Genomic DNA, 19,521 nt, shown 5'->3' with positions numbered 1-19,521 from the left:
GATTGTATGCTTAAAGCCTGAGACTGGCTGTTGCTGCAGGTGGCCTGGCCACCTGACACAGGATCAGGGTTGGGTCAGATTACTTTGAAATGTAATCCATTACTGACTACAAATTACATGGCAATTTTTGTAATCAGTAACGTAATCAGGATTACAAAAAACATGTAACGTAATCTGATTACTTTAGGATTACTTTTAGATTACTTCAATAAATATGTCCCTTAAGTAAAAGACACCACCACTGAATTGATGAAAGAATTCTCATTCTATTTTTCTGTTTATTATTTCATTACATCTAAGAAATCTCTTTGCTCTGAGCAAAGCATTCCTGTGTGAATTAACTGATCTTTTCTTCCAAAAATCTTAATGTAGCCCCTTGTTTTAGTGTTACCATTTACTTTGAGGTCACCAGGTCCCATTGTCTGAAAAACACCCAAAACTAATACATTTCTATAGCTATTCTCCACTTTGGCGGTGGTATTTTGGTGGTTGACATTTTCCCCATCCCAAAATTGATCACTTAGTCTTCATGGATGTGATCATGGATCACTATTCTCCAAACATGCACAACTCAGCTTAACCTTTATATGGGCACACCTGGACCATGAATTTAGCTTTCGCTGGATTTTTTTGACCCAGGACATGGCCTGAGATTGAATGCCACCATGTCCATTTCAATTGTGGGGGTGAGAAAATGATTCCTTTGGGATGTTTTTCAACCAGGGGGACCTGGTGACTTTCTCAAAGTAAACGGTAACACTAAAACAAGAGGCTACATTAAGATTAGGAGGAAAAGATCAGGCAGTGTGCCGAGAGACCTGCCCCAATAGTAAATAAGTTAGTAAGTATAGATACTCTTGATCCCGTGAGGGAAATTTGGTCTTAGTGAAGCACAGTGAACACACAGTGAGGTGAAGCACACAATGAGCACACAGTGAGGTGAAGCACACACCAACCCGGAGCAGTGAGCTGTCTGCTACAACAGTGCTCGGGGATCAATGAGGGGTTAGGAGCCTTACTCAAGGGCACTTCAGCCGTGGATGTGGGCATGGGAGAGCAGTGCTCAACCACTTCCCCCGCCCACATTTTTTCTACTGGTCGGGGATCGAACCGGCAAGCCCGAAGCTTGTCGAATAAAAAAGATAACTAGGCTATCATCAAAAAGTTGCATTGCTTGCATGATAAAATGTAATCAGGTAATCCCCAACAATGTAACTGTAATCTGATTACACAATTTTTTTATTGTAATCTGGGCTGATTATAGTTACTTGATTTTTGTAATCTGATTACGTAATCCAGATTACATGTAATCCGTTACTACCCAACCCTGCACAGGATTCTAATTGCTGGCCACGGATGTGGCCATTGTTCAACCACTTCCCCCTACCAGATTTTTCGGGGATCGAACCGGCAACCCTTCGGTTACAAACCCGAAGCCCTGACCAGTAGGCCACGGCACTGTCGGCGGTGATCCAACACAAAGTGAGTAAGGGAAGCGTCTTTGGCTAAACTGTTTGAGGCATAGATCAATCAATACAGGCCATAAGCTTACAAACGTTGTGATGTGTTTAACATTACAGTGTTTCAGTCGTCTGGTGCTTGGTCGTTATCATTGGCTGTAGTGCATACATGGTGCGTCAATACTCAAGGGCACTTCAGCCGTGGATGTGGGCATGGGAGAGCAGTGCTCAACCACTTCCCCCGCCCACATTTTTCCTACGGGGTCGGGACCGAACCGGCAAGCCCGAAGCTTGTCGAATAAAAAAGATAACTAGGCTATCATCAAAAAGTTGCATTGCTTGCATGATAAAATGTAATCAGGTAATCCCCAACAATGTAACTGTAATCTGATTACACAATTTTTTTATTGTAATCTGGGCTGATTATAGTTACTTGATTTTTGTAATCTGATTACGTAATCCAGATTACATGTAATCCGTTACTACCCAACCCTGCACAGGATTCTAATTGCTGGCCACGGATGTGGCCATTGTTCAACCACTTCCCCCTACCAGATTTTTCGGGGATCGAACCGGCAACCCTTCGGTTACAAACCCGAAGCCCTGACCAGTAGGCCACGGCACTGTCGGCGGTGATCCAACACAAAGTGAGTAAGGGAAGCGTCTTTGGCTAAACTGTTTGAGGCATAGATCAATCAATACAGGCCATAAGCTTACAAACGTTGTGATGTGTTTAACATTACAGTGTTTCAGTCGTCTGGTGCTTGGTCGTTATCATTGGCTGTAGTGCATACATGGTGCGTCAATACTCAAGGGCACTTCAGCCGTGGATGTGGGCATGGGAGAGCAGTGCTCAACCACTTCCCCCGCCCACATTTTTCCTACGGGGTCGGGACCGAACCGTCAACCCTTCGGTTACAAGCCCGAGGCCCTAACCAGTAGGCCATGGCTGCCCCATCTTTGCACTAATTGTAGCACTCCTAGAGTAGTATCTAGCTACCGGTGTGTGGCGGTTCCAATTATAGCATTCCAAGGTACTGTATAGTATATAGCTAAACTGCTGTGTGTATGTGACTAGGCCATTTATAGCCCTGCTATGGGAGGTTAATGTATGTAGCTGTCTAGCCCCTCTGGGTGATTCCATTCTCAGCTGGCGTCCTTTTATCCCTTGCCCTTATTGTCATTGTGAGTGATTGTGCCCTCTTTTGGGATGATTATATTTATTTTGTTTTTTTCTTTATTGGTAGCAAGCATGGTAGCCTATCTGCAATGTATGCACATTGACATAGCAAAATCATATTGTATGTGAACATATTTAAGAATACTGCTTATTAACAACTCTTTCTCTACTTCATACAAAGTATTTATGAATATTTATATATTTCTACAAACTAAATCAGACATTAAAGTGCATTATTTTGGTACACTGTCTCCTACCTTATTCATTCACTTGAATATAGTGGGAATACTGAGTTTACATATTGGTCTCCAATTAACTCCCTAGTGATAGTACTAGTGTGGTTAGGTTACATCTAGTCCATTTTACCAGCCACTCTTCTCAAAAAAGTGTTTAGTGCTATAGGCCCTGGTCTGCTCTCAATCTTAAATAATTCTCTTTCCTCAGGGTGTGTCCCTGACCTTTTCAAGACAGCCAGTGTCCAGCCCCTCCTAAAGAAACCTGGCCTTGATCCTTCCATTCTAAAAAACTTTTGTCCAATCTTTAAATTGCCCTTTATCTCCAAAATTCTGGAAAATGTGGTTTTGATGCAACTTTCTGAAGTGTTAAAGGGAAATAGCATCTTGGACAAATTTCAGTCAGGTTTTCGTCCTATGCATAGCACTGAAACTGCTCTTATCAGGGTAACCAATGATCTACTAATGTCAGCTGATTCTGGTGAGTGTAACGGTGGTGAGGCTGTGAAGGGACTGAGACCAAAACTGGCTATTCTCACATTTATTCCTTTGGGAAAACAAAAACAAAACATGCCTTCAGGCACTGACGTGGCGTACATAACACGGCATCCAATGCAAAGCATACCGCTTCTGCGAATTCTCTTTTTTTAAAATAACACAGACAATTCTAGAAAACTAGATTGATAACAAATATGATTTGAACCAGTCCAAAGCAGGACCCATTATGCCAACCCATTCTCTTAGTCTGCTGATTAAAATAGCATGATCAATGGTATCAAAAGCAGCGGTGAGATCCAGCAACACCAAAGCAGAGTGCTCATGTAACAGAGTTAGAAATGTATACTGTGTACTGTCTTAATTGAAACATGCTTCGCGCACAAATGATAGCCTATCTCAACATAAGGATACATTAGAAGATGATGATTGGTGTAAACTTTGTCACAACATGATAAACAGTTCTGGCGCTTAAAAACGCAATGTTCCATTCAGTCATAAATCATTCAAGCGTATGCTTGTCATGAAAAGAAAACAGCAGCTTACTATTTTTCAGGTGTTTAATAGTCAGTGTTGGGCAAGTTACTTCAAAAGCATAATGCATTAGTTATTACTTATTACTGTCATCTCAAAGTAATTTGTTACATTACAATATTACTGTCTTTGAATTGTAAGGCATTACACTACGTTTACATTACTTTCACCAAAATAACAGGAAATATGGATTTGGTGTTCTCAATAGATATTCATGTGTTCAATGCAGCTCATTACATGGCAGGAGGTGATGTGGTATGGCATAATGACTAAGCTAGGTTAACTAAGGTTAACAAAAGAACAATATAATGGTTGCAGTTATGGCTCATGGGACAATGTAGGCCCCAAAGGTCACTCACAACTTAATATAGTAAAATATAGCCATAGTGAAATTGTTTGTTGACTTTAAATGGTTCTCATCATTGCTGGTTGCCTTTCCTTCCACTTACAGTGGTGTAGACTTAATGAAAATAGAGAATAGAGAATAATGGCTGCGATCTTTGTAAAAGCAACATTTTAGTTATTCTCACTGCTTGAAATGAGAAGTATAGCCTAACCATGTTAGATCTGTTGCATGAATGGCAGAGATAACTCAAATTCCCTTTCTACAGTCATCTAAACAAGGCAATCAAATTCCAGGACCAGCATAGATGACTTTTTTTAATTAAGTGTGCTTGCAAAGCAGCACACTTATTGTTCTTCTTCAGTTTTATTTTTCCCGTCTCCCTAATTTTTTGTCAGCTCTAGCGCCTAGGCCCTTTGAGACAGAGACACCGTTTCAACTTTAAAAAGTCCGCTCAGTACCGGTGTAAGTTGGTCGCGAAGATGACGTCAGGTGGGCGTGTCGTTCGTCCGCCATAGTGTTGTCACGATTCCAAAATTATGACTTCGATACGATACCTGCCATAAATATCACGATGCTCGATACTAAAACGATACTACGGCGAAATCCTAAGATATCTGGAGAAGAAAGGACTCATACCTCCTCCAAGTGTATTGAGTCATTTGTGTTGAATTTGGTGCACTTTTGTAGTGTGTAGGTCAATTCTGGGTTCTAAACTTCTAAACTTCCTACATAATGATTATTTTTTTATAGTCAGTAAAATAGTAGGCCTACTTTCTTTATTGTTTGTTATAGTTAATTTACATTGTGTTGTGTTTTGGCAATAAAGTAGCTTTAAATAGCCAAACTAGGCTAGATCAAGGTCAGTGTTCAAATTACTGCATGCAAATCACTGAATGCTATGCAGAGGGGCCTAATCTTTAGGCCATCTGATGTACAGTAACTTCTTTGCGCCCAGTGTACAAGTACGACGTTCCAACCACTCAGGTCTTCGTCAGATAGGCCTACACCATTACCTGTTGCAATATATCTGTGTGCATTACTACATTACGTCTATTTCTTTGATAACATGATTTGCTAGCACGTACTGTAACAATACGCCGCTATTATTATTAGGACTCAACACGCTTTGGTGGTATTATGCTGTGGGCTTTAATTAGCGCATTTCGGGTAGCCTATCCTACACCTGGGCAATAATTATTGAACAAATTGCAGTCTACATGCCATGACAAATATTACCAGTAGTAGGCTACTGACCGAACATGAAATAGATCGTTTACAAGTTATGGTAATGTTATTCTGGCGTGGACATTGCGCTTTCATCACGTTAGCACCCTATGATTACAGCTCGTTATGTCTCGTTAAAATGATTACAGCTCGTTATGTCTCGTCAAAATTCATTGATGAAGGAAGGTTCGCTTTCTCCCAGAGAACCATACTCGTTTCACTTAGGCTAGACTAAAACATAAGAGAAGAACTTGCACTAACCATGTAGTCGTGTTTTCTATAGCATATTCGTTAACCTGTCGTTCTTTGAACTCTTTAAAAATTTTGGGATATGTCTGCGAGGTGTTTTGCCAAGTTCCATGCGTAGCCTACTGCTTTTAAATGACTTTGTGTACCTGATGGCTTGCCTTAATTCGCGATGTATCCGAAATAGTTGCAGATTTCACTGCACCTTTTGTTTTATCCACAAGGCCTAGAACTGTCGGCAAAGAACTATGACGTTGGCTGCGCACTCACTCACTCAGAGCTGCCTGCTTGACACGCCCACTTGCCTAGATGCGTGAAAGGAGCAGTGAAAACAGCAGTTCACACAGACACAGAACGTTATTATTTTAATAAAGTATCGATTCTAAAAACGTCTGAAATCGTAGCGTTTTTTGCGTGAAGGCATCGCGATACCTTTTTAGTATCGATACACCGTGCAACACTAGTCCGCCATATTGGATTGAACAGAAAGCGAAACTAAATTTTCACAGGTCACAAATTTGGTCCGAACGCCACGAAACTTGACGTACATTATCCTTGGACCAAGCCTCACAAAAGTTACCAGAAGGATTTTTGATTTTCGAAGGCGTTTACCCGTAACAGCCAAACGAAATCGGCGGCGAAGCTCCGAAACAGGAAGTCGTCCATATCTCAGGAACACTGTCACATATCAATACCAAATTTTTATTTGAACTCGGGACTCCAATGTGAGGGTGCATATTTGGCAAACCACCCACCCGTATTTGGTAACTATCACCTTCCACATTTGCAGTTGTACTGGTACATATATCACAATGCCTTCCATGTATGCTCAATGTCTCTGGGCAACCTTGCCTTATCATGAAATCCTTGCTCTGCCATGGGATAGTATGGACTTATGAACTGAAATAGCAAGGAGAACAGTAGCTATATATAGCTTACATAATAGAGTTGTTTTCACATTGACGGTATTCAAATTAAATTTGTCCTTATTGTTAAATATCATGATGGGAGAGTATTATTAAAAATGTTACAAGTATGCAAATTCATATGTTTACGGGAAATTAGGTTTTACTGGGTTGTTTTGTTGTAAAGACATGCAAGGCATTCTGGGCCATGTAATAGACAAACAGTGGTCGGCAGCGTTAACTTGATTTCCATACGTATTAATATGAATAGGTGTTTCTGTAAGCCTAGGGACAATAAACAGCCATCTCTGTTACAAAAACGACCAGGTAATCGCTCACTGAAGAGGAAACTATGATAAAAACATTGTTTTCCTCAAACCATGGATTTGACGACAGTACAAGCCGGACATGTCACGTTAATGTTAAATACATCCGACCGCTAGGTGGCAACGTTGTATTACATTTCACATACATACGGTGACATCATTAGAATTATGTGAGCTTCACAATTAAGGAAGTTGCAAATATTATGTAATTTATAATGGGAAATTATTGGAAATGTTATTTCTTGTTTATTCTAATTGCAAACCACACACATCCATTCGTAATCACACATACACATTTAATACTGAAAGACCCTAATTTCGTTTATTTGATGTTGCCCCTAGCAACCCTGGTGGGTGCAGCCTACAGTAGTCCAGTTTCAGAGTGACGAGTTCGTGGCCAAACAAGTGCCCAAAATATCGGTTTCCATGTGTAGAACTGTGCTGGATGGTGTGCCTTCTTTAAGTAAGTGTTTTATAGAGTTACAGACATGAGTCATGTTGTAGTGGTCAACATAAATGTGCCCCTTCTGTTATTAGAATGCTAAGCGGAAAAGCATGCTAAACAGAGATTGAGATTAAGTATCATTAATTTCTTGTGTGGCTAGCGTAATGTCATGGTCATTTAATATGAGATGCTTGCACTCGTAACTTCGTCACTTGTAACTTTAGGACTGCTATTTTTTTTTTACTAACAGTAATTCACGAAGCACTTTAGCCCTAAAAGTAGCACCTAAGTCTGTGACAGCTTAAAAGAAGTGGTGAGGACTCCTAACGCGATGTTTTGAAATGCGTCTATATTGTCTACAGGAGCTAACAATCGCGAGGGAACTTGCATTGTAGGCATAACTAAGGGATGCAATAACACCACCAACAACCAAAACTAGCCTACTCATTGTCAACATGTACATAAATGTAACGTTTCATGTGAATCAAATTAAAATGTTTTCTTTGCAAACGTAGGCATATGGTGACAGATTAATTTAATAATGCTGCTGTGTGAATCACGGTAAGCACGAATGAAGTATGAAGGTATATTGGGTGCAAAAGTGGCGAGCACATTTAACTGCAGATTTTGCATGTGCACACTAAAGTCGTGAATGTGTAACAGTAAAGTTGTAGTTGTACATATTTTTTTATATCTTGTTAACACAAAATAGGGGCTACGGGTTCACAAATCCTTTTTACAGGTACACAAATCCTATCCTGTGAGTCACAAATTTCAAGAGTCATGCACTTGACACTTTTGCTCCAAACGTTGCAGCGCAGTTGGTGCGAAACACATTTGCACATCCGTGTTTCATAATCTGAGAACATGCACAACATTCGTGCATTTGTAAACCCAAATGTGAACTAATGCATTCGAAGTTGTGCATCTGTGAAATAATTTCTCATTAATAAAATTCTACAGATCGCTTTGATTTTCTTGCACGACTACAAGTCAATTGATACAAGTGCTCGAATCTGCTTCTACGAGTGACGAGTGACTTTTACTGGCTAGGTGATATAATAGGAGCAAAAAGATTTGTATTGTAAGGATTTGTGAACCCGTAGCCCCTATTTTGTGTTAACAAGATATAAAAAAATATGTACAACTTCAACTTTACTGTTACACATTTACAACTTTAGTGTGCACATGCAAAATCTGCAGTTAAATGTGCTCGCCACTTTTGCACCCAATATACCTTCATAATGAAGTGGCCACTTCTTAATGGGACCCACTGTATGGAAGTGGGCTGCCTGATTTACAGACGGTGGTTTAGAGTAATATGAAGTATTCCTTTATTCTGAGATACATCTGAGATAGGCTACATCAATAGGCTCTCAAAACAACCCCTGGCTCACAAAACAATCCCAAACAGACATAAGGTCTTTATAGAGCAAATCCATATAGATTATTTGTGAAATAAACCAGTAAAACATAATTTGTCGGATGGAATATATAACATTCACATAGCTCATATTTTTTTAAATAAATCGGTGAAAAAGTATCCTGACAAACAAGCAGCTTTTTAATGCCTTGGTCATATTTCATAATTTCAATTCCTCTGTAGGTTACCTGATAGCCCAGTTTGAGAGGCGCAAGACGCGTGACATTATTAAGTGTGCTTGCTGAAAGCAGCACACTTATTGTTAAGTGTGCTTGCTGAAAGCAGCAGACTTATTGTTCTTCTTAAGTTTTCTTATTCCTGTAAGCCCAATTTTTCGTAAGCTCCTGCTCCTAGACCTTTTGAGATATCGCCACCGGTCCAACTCTAGAACGTCCGGCCGGAACCGGTGTAGTGTGGAAATTGAAAAGGATGTCACTGACCCTTGTCATTCTTCCGCCATATTGGATTGAATAGAAAGCGAAACTAAAGTTTCACAGGTCACAAATTTGGTCCGAACTTCACGAAACTTGACGTACATGATCCTTGGACCAAGCTTCACAAAAGTTACAGAAAGGATTTTTGATTTTCAAAAGCGTTTGCCCGTCACAGCCAAACAAAATCGGCGGCGAAGGTCCGAAACAGGAAGTCGTCCATATCTCAGGAACACTGTCACATATCGATACCACATTTTGTATATGAACTGGGGACTCCAATGTGAGGGTGCATAAGCTAAAAAAAAAAAAAGAAATATTCCAAAAGCTTCCATCATTTTGCATACCACCCACAGGTATTTGGTAACTCTCACCATTCACCTTTGCACCATTCACCTTTTATCACAATGCCTTCCAAGTATGCTCAATGCCTCTGGGCAGCCACAATGTCTCCAGACAACCTTGCTCACTCATGAAATCCTTGCTCTGCCATGGGATAGTATGGACTTACGAACTGAAATAGCAAGGAGAACAGTAGCTATATATAGCTTACATAATAGAGTTGTTTTCACATTGACAGTATTCAAATTACATTTTTCATTATTGTTAAATATCATGATGGGAGAGTATTATTAAAAATGTCTGCAAATGCATATGTTTACGGGCATTTAGGTTTTACTGTGTTGTTTTGTTATAAAGACATGCAAGGCATTCTGGGCCGTAATGAACAGTGGTCGGCAGCACTCCATAGGCTACGTATTAATATGAATAGGTGTTTCTGTAAACCTAGGGACAATAAACAGCTATCTCTGTTACAAAAACGAGCTGGTAATCGCTCATTGAAGAGGGAACTATGATAAAAAGATTGTTTTTCTAAAAGCATGGAGTTGACGAAAGAATAAGCAAGCAATGTCACTTTAATGTTAAATAGCCTAACGCTAGGTTGGCAACGTTGTATTACATTTCACTGAATACGTGTGAGCTTCACAAGTAAGGAAGGTGCAAATATTATGTAATTTATCATGGGAAACCTCCCGGGGCCCGTCGCTACCCCCGCAATGCAATTGCTGGAAAATTCTTTACAGGTCCTTTCTGACTACCGGCGTGCCTTTGACCAGGCCAAGGCTACAGCGCAGACACTCACAAATTAATTGGGGGTTCAGAGTACATTTGAAAATGTTAGAGCACGGAGAGTGAAGCGAACTATCGGAAGATGAGCGCTTAACCGATGCAGAGAAATTCTTCAAAGTGCAGGTATTTAATGCAACTCTGGACATCATAATCAGTCAGCTCTCCCAACGATTTGCAAGTATGCGGGAAACTTGTCATGTGTTTGAGTCTTTACGTCCTATGACCCTTCAACTCGCAGGTGATAATGAACTGCTTGAAAAGGCAAGACGTTTGTCAGACCATTATAGCAGGGACATTGCACCGACATTCCCAACACAACTCCTCTCATTCAGGTCTTGCTTTAAAGCAGAGATTTCACAGAAGTCATCTATTTTTCAACTTGCCAAAATGCTGGTGATAGATTATGACAGTGTAACATCCACATTCGGGTAAGTGTGTACTGCTCTCATGTTGTTTCTGACATTGCCTGTTACTGTGGCAACAGCTGAGCGATCTTTTTCCAAACTCAAACTTATTAAGGAGCAGCATGGGGCAGGAGAGGCTCAGTGGGTTAGCTATCCTGTCCATTGAAAATACGAGAGCAAGAGCATTAAATATTGGGAACATCGTTAACGATTCAACGAAAGGCTCGTAAGATGGCCTTCTTCTAATGGCCTAATTCACGCATATTGGGGATTGTATGCATATGAATGATTTTATTTGGTTTCTGCACGGTTAAATAAGTTAACGCTTGCAGTTTCAGCAGAGGGTTGAAGAAGCGCATTGAGCGCATTGAGTGTTCCCATAATTCCATGCGAGTTGATGTTAATGCAGTAATATTAGATTACCATGGCCTGCAGGCTGTTAATAAAATTATTTTTAATGTTTTCACATGTAATGCATCCTATGTAGTCGTGTGTTTTTATTTGAAATTGTAATATGTAATTACTAAACTACTTCGGTGCCTCAGGCCCTTTGTATAAACAATTGAAGTCACCCTTAATGTGTATTGCATGTATCAGAGCTAATTCATCCTGGGCCAAATTGTGTCGATATGGGCCCGTACAGTGCACTCGCACCTGGGCCCACCATTGGTTTGTTACGCCACTGCGTAACGCCATGGTGATTTGATATGAGATGCTTGCACTCGAAACTTCGTCACATGTAAATTTTAGGACTGTTATTATTTATTACTAACAGTAATTCACGAAGCACTTTAGCCCTAAAAGTAGTACCTACTTCTGTTACAGTTAAAGGGAACTTGCATTGTAGGCAAAACTAAGGGATGCAATAACACCACCAACAACCAAAACTAGCCTACTCATTGTCAACATGTACATGAAATGTAAATTTTCAAATTAAAATGTTTTCTTTGCAAACGTAGGCATAGGTGTATGGTGACAGATTAATTTAATAATGCTGCTGTGTGAATCACGGTAAGCGTGAATGAAGTGGCCACTTCTTAATGGGACCCACTGTATGGAAGTGGGCTAAGTAAAATAGAGATGTTTTAAATAAGATAAGGTTAATCAGAATTCTACGATATGCCCGCTTGACAACGGCAGAGATAGAACTGGCCTTTGGCCATAGCAACCATCCATTTAGAACGACTGGCCTTCATAGCAACCAAAGATCTGAGCTGTGTTGCAATGTGAGGCAAAGTATAGAAAGGTGATGAAACATACAGAGACAGGTCAAGAAATATAGTGCAGTGTAGACAGTAGTATACAGTTGATTTACAGACGGTGGTTTAGATTAATATTAAGTATTCCTTTATTCTGAGATAGGCTACATAGGCTCTCAAAACAACCCCAGGCTCACAAAACAATCCCAAACAGACATAAGGTCTTTATAGAGCAAATCTATATAGATTATTTGTCAAATAAACCAGTAAAACATAATTTGTGGGATGGAATTCACACTCATAGCTCATATTTTTTTTAAATAAATCAGTGAAAAAGTATCCTGACAAACAAGCAGCTTTTTAATGCCTTGGTCATATTTCATCATTTCAATTCCTCTGTAGGTTACCTGATAGCCCAGTTTGAGAGGCGCAAGACGTGTGACATTATTTATTTTTTGCAGCCAATCACTGCTGTCATTTTATTTTATTGATTTGATCTCAGTCATAGAAGCTAAATTCGAAGGCAAGCCAAAGGTAAAATCCAACGAATCGCATTCAACCCGCAAGCCAATAGTTGAATAGCCCTCTCCTAGAGCTTTTGCGGTATTGCCACTGCTCCAACACTGAAAGGCACTGTTAGAATGCTTGGATCAAGCCAGGTTCAGGTTGGTGACCGGACCAGGGCAAGCACACTTTTGCAGTTCCCGCCGGAAATGCAGTCTAGTTCTTGGATAATCTTCTCTGGTGCCAATTGAGCATTTCTCAATTTTGGATTAAAAAAGCAAACTTCAGTTACTGAGAATTGTACTGAGTAAAATATTACTGAAATTGTATTGGTAATGCCTTACATTACTGCATTACAGCAAAAAGCAATGTATTACTGTAATTACATTACTTTTTTAATGCATTACTCCCAACACTGTTAATAGTAATAGGCGCACTGTTCTTAGCAGTTATGCCGAAGGCAGTGAGATTAGGCATTGCATCCTACAGTCACTCTGTTTGGAACATCACAGTTCGGGTTTCAAGATTGAAAAGATTCAGTTAATGCGTAGAGTATGGATCGTCTCAAAGTTTGGGACAACCAAACAGCAGTGTATTTCTATCCCACCCAATAAAATGGTGTGTTTAGCAGCCAGAATAAAAAAAAATTCCCTCTATGTGTAGGGTAGCCACCGTAATTAGCACCCTGGGCTATCGTGCGTACTATGGAATACAACCCTAGCGGCGCCCCTGACTAGGGGTGACCAATCATTTGCAGTTAGAGCACCCAAGCTTTGGAACAGCCGCCCTTATAACATCAAATCTGCACCATCAGTGGCTGTTTTTAAATCTAGTCTAAAGACCCATTTATATACAAATGCCTTCCAATTAGTGAATGATTCCACTCATAGACTGTATACAGTCTATGATTCCACTTATGTCTTTTTTTTTTGTTTTGTTGTTTGTTTTGTCTTGGGTAGGCCTACTGTACTGTATATTTTGTTCCTTTTGTTTCTTATATTGAGTTAAGTTTGTGTTCAGTAGTTTGTCCTTTTATTTATAATTTTATTGTTATTATTATTATTATCATTATTGTTATTATTACAATTGTTTGTTTTTTGTTTGTTTGTAAAGCACTTTGTGAAAAGTGCTATATAAATAAATTTTATTATTATTATTATTATTATTATTATTATTATTATATTTACTGGGGCACAGCGTGCCACAGTAAAAAGGGTCTAGGTGACGCCCCTATCGTCGACGTATCGTGACGTTGACTTAGTGCGATCATTAACTCTGTGGTTGATTCAACCAGAGAATGTCTCAACCCAATGAACATCATACTGCGATGACTCGATTGCTTTAGTCTATGTGTCTTGTTTTGATGAAATGATCAGACACGGGGGCCAAGCAAGCAACACTGTCTGTCAGTTTACGGTAAGAATGACTGGTCAACTGGCTGTGCATTGTCTCTTACTACACGAATAATTGAAACATATATCGCTTTTGTTGTGGACGTTAGGCCAATGTACAAGAGGGAATGTACGTTAGCCAGCTAGCTAGAAATAGCTAACAGCAGCTTCCATTAACGTCGGCTGGTTAGGTAACGTCTGGTAACGTTAATGTTAACTGCAGCGTCTTACGGGCAGAGTGCAGCGAAACCCACCAAACAGACGAAACGAAATTATATTAAGCTTTACAGTGTGGAACGTTTTTTGACTGTGGATTTTGGGGGACTTAATAGTGACCTTAATATTCTCACTCTGAGAATCGTAAACATTGGACAAAACAACTCATATCACCACGGTAAAGCCAGCCTGGTCATCTCCAGCTGTCCCGGTTGACAAAAAGGCCAACGCTGACCAGAAGTGCATTGGATGGAATTGGTGTGGTAGGTTGCATTGGCTCCAGGATAACGTTATACCCTCAGAATTATAGTAGGCCATTAAGAACTGACAGCTGCTAGGCCGCACTAAATATCTGCATAGTTTAGAATGAACGTAGATCTACGTCGCAAAGTTACATTTGTGTACAGTTCGGAGCGATGGGAAATCGTGCTCATTGTTGTCAGTGATGCCAATCATTTATCCTAGAACCGGTACATGTAACGTTAACGTAACAGGTTGGTAGGGAGACTGTGAAGTAGGCCTATGCATTTATTCATCGTTGCCACAGTGCAGCGATATGGCACGGTCAATATGTATGGACCATGATGGTAACCTGGCCTACATAACGTTGTGGTGCTTCTTTTAATTTTATTTTGTTATTCGAATCTGTGATTCATCGCAATGTAGCCTATTTGTCCCATAGCGTTTTAAACCCCTTTCGAACCAAGTGAATGCTTGATTTGAAGATTAACCCGGATTTTCTGGCTTGACTTCACGACCCAAGCCGAGAGGTGGGTCGAACATAGGTCCGAGTGTTGTGTCTGTGTGATAGGGAAATGTATTGCTGGTTATTCAACACATGTGAAAAACCACGCCGACTGGAAGAGCATCATCAGCTCAATACACCACACAGGGATGTCGTAAAAATGCTAATGTTGTAGAGACAGGCTGTTGTAGAGCAGGGGTTCCCAAACTTTTCCACGACAAGGCCCCCCAAATACCACTAGGTTCTGGCTAAGGACCCCCTTGATGTGTTATTAAACCCATCGACAATACTACGGCAAATGTAAAAATAAAATATAGCCGCAAGCGGCAATGGCGGGCCCGAGCACCTGCGGGCCGCAACCCGTGACATGTCGGAATCCAACAAAGCACATTTCTGCCACATTTACTCGCTTGGCCAGGTGGGGGCGCAATGCAAGCCAGGCCCATTGGGTGTCATCATAATCATAATATATATTAACCTGAGAAATTTCAGACCATTCATTTTAAGCAAAGAAAATTTCTGATACACTTTTTGGTTGGCCAGATGGTGGCGCTATGTTAGGCATGGAAGTTACACATGTGAATATCATCACAATAATGATATCCAAATTTTTTGTAAACGTTCAGATCAATCACTTAAGGCATTGTCCATTTCTGGCACATTTCCTACTTGGCCAGGTGGTGGCGCTATGTCCGGCAGGCCCATTGGGTGTCTGGATATCATCATAATCATAATATCTATTAACCTGAGAAGTTTCAGACCATTCATTCAATGCACTGTGATTTATGACACATTTCCTGTTTATGTGGTGAGATATTAAAATCATATCAAATATATTACAACATTCAAAAATACCTTCACAATTTAACATCAGCGACATCTTGGCATAATGTTTGCCAAATTTCAAATGAATCTGACAAACCGTCTAGGAGGAGTATGTTCAAATTGATCATATGACATCAGTATAATTGTCATTCTTTCTGTTGCCAGTTGGTGGCGCTATGCCAAACATGCATTATGGGCATGTGAATATTATCATTAACATGGTCTTCCATGACCTGTGAAATTTAAAACATTTCAAGCCATGCATGGTTAATTATGACACATTTATTGTTTATGTGGAAGGGTATTAAAATTAATAATTTCGCCATTTTGTCAAATTACAACATATCAAAAAAATGCTTCACAATTTATCATCAGGAACATCTCGGCGTCATGTATACCAACTTTGACATGAATTGGATCAACCGTCTAGGAGGAGTACGTTAAAATTGATCATGTCCACAACGCACAAAATCTCAATTACCTCACTTCCTGTGGGCGTGGCTAATGGCATGTTAATACAAAAGTTGTTTGTTTTTGGGAGTTACATACACCTACCAAATTTGGTGTGTGTATCTAAAACTATATGCCAACCACAAGTCACAGTGACATAAGGGGGCGCTATGGAGTTGCTGGGCAACGCCTAGTGCCAAGCTTTTATCCCTGTCTATTCACTGTATCACTAGATGTGTGTGCCAAATTTCAAGACTTTTCGATTATGTTAACCACCTCAAAATATTTGCCAACCACGGGATCAGTCAAATAAGGGGGCGCTAGCGAGTCCCTGGGCCACGCCCGGGGTCAAGCTCTTGTACCTAACTGGGATGTGTGACACCTGACGTGTGTGCCAAATTTCAAGAGTTTTCGACCATGTTAACCACCTCAAAAACAGGAAAGCAAAAAAGTAGAATAACAATAATAATACTCAATAATAATAATAATAAATATAGCCGCAAGCGGCAATGGCGGGCCCGAGCACCTGCGGGCCGCAAGCCGTGACATGTCGGAATCCAACAAAGCACCGACGTGGTTCATTTGTGAAATGTACATATTTGATGCATGTGCTATTTGTTTTTGTATTTTATTTTCTGCCACATGTACTTGCTTGGCCAGGTGGGGGCGCAATGCAATGCCCATTGGGTGTCATCATAATCATAATATATATTAACCTGAGAAATTTCAGACCATTCATTTTAAGCAAAGAACATTTCTGATACACTTTTTGGTTGGCCAGATGGTGGCGCTATGTTAGACATGGAAATTAGACATGTGAATATCATCACAATAATGATATCCAAAATTTGTGTAAACTTTCAGATCAATCACTTAAGGCATTGTCCATTTCTGGCACATTTCCTGCTTGACCAGGTGGTGGCGCTATGCCAGGCAGGCCCATTGGGTGTCTGGATATCATCATAATCATAATATCTATTAACCTGAGAAGTTTCAGACCATTTATTCAAAGCATAGAGCATTACTGACACATTTCCTGCTTGGCCAGGTGGTGGCGCTATGCCAGGCAGGCCCATTGGGTGTCTGAATATCATCATAATCATGATATCTATTAACCTGAGAAGTTTCAGACCATTCATTCAATGAACTGTGATTTATGACACATTTCCTTTTCATGTGGTGAGATATTAAAATCATATCAAATATATAACATATCAAAAATCCCTTCACAATTTAACATCAGCGACATCTTGGCATAATGTTTGCCAAATTTCACATGAATCTGACAAACCGTCTAGGAGCAGTATGTTAAAATTGATCATATGACATCAGTGTAATTGTCATTCTTTCTGTTGCCAGTTGGTGGCGCTATGCTAAACATGAATTATGGGCATGTAAATATTATCATAAACATGGTCTTCAATGACCTGTGAAATTTAAAACATTTCAAGCCATGCATGGTGAATTATGACACATTTATTGCTTATGTGGAAGGGTATTAAAATGAATAATTTCGCCATTTCGTCAAATTACAACATATCAAAAAAAGGCTTCACAATTTATAATCAGGAACATCTCGGCGTCATGTATACCAACTTTGACATGAATCGGATCAACCGTCTAGGAGGAGTACGTTAAAATTGATCATGTCCACAATGCACAAAATCGCAATTACCTCACTTCCTGTGGGCGTGGCTAATGGCATGTTAATACAAAAGTTGTTTGTTTTTGGGAGTTACATACACCCACCAAATTTGGTGTGTGTATCTAAAACTATATGCCAACCACAAGTCACAGTGACATAAGGGGGCGCTATGGAGTTCCTGGGCAACGCCCGGTGCCAAGCTTTTATCCCTGTCTATTCACTGTATCACTTGATGTGTGTGCCAAATTTCATGCGTTTTCACCCATGGGAAGCACCTCCTTTGGCATCATGATTCATCACATATTTCATCACATATTAGTCTGCACAAAATCCCAAATACCTCACTTCCTGTTGGGCGTGGCTAATGCATTGTACATTCGAAAGTTGTTCATCTTGGGGAGATACAAACACCTACCAAATTTGGTGTGTGTAGCTGAAAGTATATGCTCACCACGGGATCAGTCATCTAAGGGGGCGTAAGGGGGCGCTAGCGAGTCTCTGGGCCATGCGCGGGGCCAAGCTTTTTTACCTAGCTGCTTTGTGTGACACCTGATGTGTGTGCCAAATTTCAAGACTTTTCGATTACGTTAACCACCTCAAAATATTTGCCAACCACGGGATCAGTCACCTAAGGGGGCGCTAGCGAGTCCCTGGGCCACGCCCGGGGTCAAGCTCTTGTACCTAACTGCGTTGCGTGACACCTGACGTGTGTGCCAAATTTCAAGAATTTTCGACCATGTTAACTCCCTCAAAAACAGGAAAGCAAAAAAGTAGAATAACAATAATAAATAATAATAATAATAATAATAATAATAATAATCCTTACAAAAACAATAGGGCCTTGCGCCCTTCGGTGCTCGGGCCCTAATAATCCTTACAAAAACAATAGGGCCTTGCGCCCTTCGGTGCTCGGGCCCTAATAATAATAATCCTTACAAAAACAATAGGGCCTTGCGCCCTTCGGTGCTCGGGCCCTAAATATAGCCGCAAGCGGCAATGGCGGGCCCGAGCACCTGCGGGCCGCAACCTGTGACATGTCGGAATCCAACAAAGCACCGACGTGGTGCGTTTGTGAAATGTACATATTTGATGCGTGTGCTATGTGTTTTTGCATTTTATTTTCTGCCACATGTACTTGCCTGGCCAGGTGGGGGCGCAATGCAAGGCAGGCCCATTGAGTGTCATCATAATCATAATATATATTAACCTGAGAAATTTCAGACCATTCATTTTAAGCAAAGAACATTTCTGATACACTTTTTGGTTGGCCAGATGATGGCGCTATGTTAGGCATGGAAATTACACATGTGAATATCATCACAATAATGATATCTGATATTTTATAAAGTTTCAGATCAATGACTTAAGGCATTGTCCATTTCTGGCACATTTCCTGCTTGGCCAGGTGGTGGCGCTATGTCAGGCAGGCCCATTGGGTGTCTGGATATCATCATAATCATGATATCTATTAACCTGAGAAGTTTCAGACCATTCATTCAATGCACTGTGATTTATGACACATTTCCTGTTTATGTGGTGAGATATTAAAATCATATCAAATATATTACAACATTCAAAAATCCATTCACAATTTAACATCAGCGACATCTTGGCATAATGTTTGCCAAATTTCAAATGAATCTGACAAACCGTCTAGGAGGAGTATGTTCAAATGGATCATGTGACATCAGTATAATTGTCATTCTTTCTGTTGCCAGTTGGTGGCGCTATGCCAAACATGCATTATGGGCATGTGAATATTA

General features: G+C 40.2%; 1 protein-coding gene across 9 annotated transcripts in view; it reads left to right on the top strand.

Annotated features, from left to right (window-relative positions):
* akap11 (A kinase (PRKA) anchor protein 11) overlaps positions 1 to 19,521 on the top strand; it is a 97,645-nt gene that overhangs the window by 28,057 nt on the left and 50,067 nt on the right. For 6 of the 9 annotated variants that reach the window (XR_012981933.1, XM_076264199.1, XM_076264194.1 and 3 more), the window contains exon 1: positions 13,786 to 13,902. The exons of 1 other annotated variant lie outside the window; for it this stretch is intronic. The gene's annotated coding sequence lies outside the window, so the exon portion shown is untranslated. Of the gene's footprint in view, positions 1 to 13,785; positions 13,903 to 13,975; positions 14,357 to 19,521 lie in introns of those variants that run through there. 2 more of the 9 variants (XM_076264198.1, XM_076264191.1) reach the window with 2 other exon arrangements.

Source organism: Alosa pseudoharengus, unplaced genomic scaffold, assembly GCF_046254945.1.
Source record: "Alosa pseudoharengus isolate Yale_2024_CS ecotype anadromous, Long Island Sound unplaced genomic scaffold, YU_APseudo_1.1 YU_APseudo_1.1_scf_3, whole genome shotgun sequence".
Classification (NCBI taxonomy): domain Eukaryota; kingdom Metazoa; phylum Chordata; class Actinopteri; order Clupeiformes; family Clupeidae; genus Alosa; species Alosa pseudoharengus.
Note: the sequence above shows the minus strand (reverse complement) of the source record. Positions and strands in the feature narration are given on the sequence as shown.